Below are 3127 nucleotides of genomic sequence, written 5' to 3'. Positions count from 1 at the left end.
GGTCTCAGCAGATGGACAGACGGTGGAGAGCACTCTCGCGAGACCCGAGGAGCCCAGAGCCCTAGCGAGGTGTCAGCAGGTGGATGGACGGTGTAGAGCACTCTCGCGAGATCAGAGGAACCCGCACCCCAGGCAAGGTCTCAGCAGGTGGACGGATGGTGGAGAACAGTCTCGCGAGACCCGAGGAGCCCGCAGCCCTGGCGAGATCTCAGCAGGTGGACGGATGGTGGAGAGCACTCTCGCGAGACCTGAGGAGCCCGAACCCCGGGCGAGGTCTCAGCAGGTGGACGGACGGTGGAGAGCAGTCTCGCGAGACCCGCGGGCGGAGAGGGGACCGGAAGTGTTCCGTCGGCAGCCGGGCGGGGCGGCCGGGGCGCTGCTTCTCGTCCTGGGAACCGTTTCGCGGGAAGCCGGGAGCCGGCGGCTGGGCGGGAGGTGGCGGCTCGAGCCCTGCGCCCTGCGGGTGTGCCTCTGCCGCTGGGGCGCCTCCGCCTGTCCTCGGTGAGGGGCGCTCGCGGGCGTGGGGCCTCCCCGGGTCGGGGTCCCGCCGCCATGGCGCCCGCGGCCTCCGCGCTCGGGGTGCTGCGGGCCGCGCTGCTGGCCGCCGTGCTGGGGGGGCCGGGCCCCGCCCGCGCGCTCGTCCGCGCCTCCTCCGCGCACCGCCGCCGCATGGACTTCGCCGACCTCCCGGCCCTGTTCGGGGCGGCGCTGAGCCGCGAGGGGCTGGAGGGCTTCCTGGTGGAGGCGCGGCCGCCCGACGCCTGCAGCGCCGTGGCCCCGCCGCCCCCGGGCGCCGTGAACGGGTCGGTGTTCATCGCGCTGCTGCGGAGGTTCGGCTGCGACTTCGACCTGAAGGTCCTGAACGCCCAGCGCGCGGGGTTCGGCGCCGCCGTGGTGCACAACGTGCACTCGGACGCGCTGCTGAGCATGGTGCGGGGCGGCGCCGAGGCGCAGCAGCAGATCGCCATCCCGTCGGTGTTCGTGGGCGAGAGGAGCGCCGACTACCTGCGGGCCCTGTTCGTCTACGACAAGGGGGCGCAGGTGCTGCTGGTGCCCGACGACAACCTGCTGCTGGGCTACTGCCTCATCCCCTTCACGGGGGTCGTGGGGCTGCTGCTCGTGGCCTCGGGCGCGGGGCTGGTCGTGCGCTTCGTGCGGCACCAGGGGCGGCTCCGGCGCAGTCGGCTGACCCGCGAGCAGCTGGAGCGGATCCCCACGCGCGACTACCAGCGGGGAGCCCCGGACGACGTGTGCGCCATCTGCCTGGACGCCTACGAGGTCGGCGAGCGGCTGCGGGTGCTGCCCTGCGCTCACGCCTACCACAGCCGCTGCGTGGACCCCTGGCTCACGCAGACGCGCAGGACCTGCCCCGTGTGCAAGCAGCCCGTCCGCCGGAGCCCCGGGGCGGGGGGCCCGGGCCAGGAGACCCGGGGGCAGGAGGAGGAGGGGGACGAGGCCGGGGCGCCGAGGGCACCCCCCGCCACCGAGCGGACGCCCCTCCTGGCCTCCAGCCTCCCGCTTCCCGCCTCCTTCGGCTCCCTAGCCCCAGCCCCGGGTGGCGTTCCCGGGTCTGCAGGTGATCCGGCGCCCTCCCCATCCTCCTCTTCCTCTTCTGCTGGTGTCCTGGTCTGATGCTCCCCTCCAGCGCCCCCCCCCCAAGACCTGCTTGCACACTCCCTTCAGTCTTCCCCTCGACGGGTTGGAGACCATTGCCCGCCACCCCCCAGGTTTCTTTCTCCCTCCCTCGACCCAATCCTTCTGGGGGAGGGGGGGATGGGAGCCGAAAGGGACGGGGCTCTTCCCCGGCCGGGCTAATAAAATTGTTTTTGTGGAAGAAGAATAATAAGTAAATAAATAAAAGTATCCAGGATAAGTGTGAAAACCATAGGTGACAGCCGTCAAAGACCATTTGAAAGAGTGTATTTTTATGATGTGTGTCGAGGATGAAAAAAAAAAAATTAAAAACCAGAGGCGTTATTTTAAGTCACTCAGGGTGTCTTAAATTCACTTTGGGACGTTAATATTTCCCATTTGGCCTCAAAGCGATTTCTCCTATCTGTAAAAATTTCAGTGCATTTACTTTGGCTATTTTTGAGACGGGTGAATATAAGTTGAGCGATTTACAGTCATCCAAACGTTTCATTGTCATTGCTTAGTGCCCAGAAAGCGCAAAACTGTTGAAATGCCTACATGCTCATGAGAAAAAATAACTAGGTCGTAGGTCACTTGTCCTCTGCTTTTTCTCTGCGTTAAGTGCCTGTGTAGATATAACATTTAATTGCTTTACACCACGCGGTCATTTAGCATTGAATATGGCTAACTGGGGTAGGATATTAAGAGAAGGATTTTTAGCTTTGTCTTTCACATCTTAGAACTAAAAACCCCTTTAAAAGAAGGAACCATGCCACCTGAAATGGTGATTTTTCAGCCATGTTTTATTTCCTGTGTATGGAGCTGCCTATGTGGAATTGGGTAAGAAAGGAGTACTAATGAGGGATCTTTATACTCCTCTTTTTTTTTTTTTTTTTTTTTTTTTTTTTTAGAAATTAAGGTATTTTTTGCCTTTTAATGATTGTTAATGGTAACTAAGCAAATTCTTATTATTTGTACACCCGATTTCAACTCACCTCAGTCTTCCCAACAATGCACTGGTAAGGCAAAAGATTAAATACGCTCAGTATAACTATTATTTGGAGTAAAGTGTTCTCTTTCATGCAAGCCTTGAAATAACTCTTACAACACACTGAAAGACTTCTATATTGGAAAACAGAATTAAGAGTTATAGGAAGATGGAGTATTCTAGCTGATATATAGTTTTATTACCACAAAGATGCACTTAAAATCATGATTTTAGAACTGAGATGGTTCTGTTAAATCAATCCTAAATTCTACCGCAATTGATTATCTGTTCTATTCATGAATGTTAGGCTCCAGGTTTTTTATTTCAGTATTTTTCACAATGTGCATTGTTTGGCATAGGTTTCTATTAACGTACGCATTGAGAAGCATTACACAGTATTGAGGGCCACAGGACTGTGGGTCCCCCAAGAAACAGACCCTGAGGTGACCAAAGAGTTAAGGAAGCAGAACTGGGCAGAGGGAAAAGACTGGTTCACCAGAAATCTCT

At 57.6% G+C, this 3127-nt stretch overlaps 1 pseudogene; it reads left to right on the top strand.

Annotated features, from left to right (window-relative positions):
• Positions 1-418: 418 nt before the first annotated feature.
• On the top strand, positions 419-1882 carry LOC140632731 (E3 ubiquitin-protein ligase RNF167 pseudogene; annotated as a pseudogene).
• The last annotated feature ends 1245 nt before the right edge of the window (positions 1883-3127 follow it).

Source organism: Canis lupus, chromosome 4, assembly GCF_048164855.1.
Source record: "Canis lupus baileyi chromosome 4, mCanLup2.hap1, whole genome shotgun sequence".
Lineage (NCBI taxonomy): Eukaryota > Metazoa > Chordata > Mammalia > Carnivora > Canidae > Canis > Canis lupus.
Note: the sequence above shows the minus strand (reverse complement) of the source record. Positions and strands in the feature narration are given on the sequence as shown.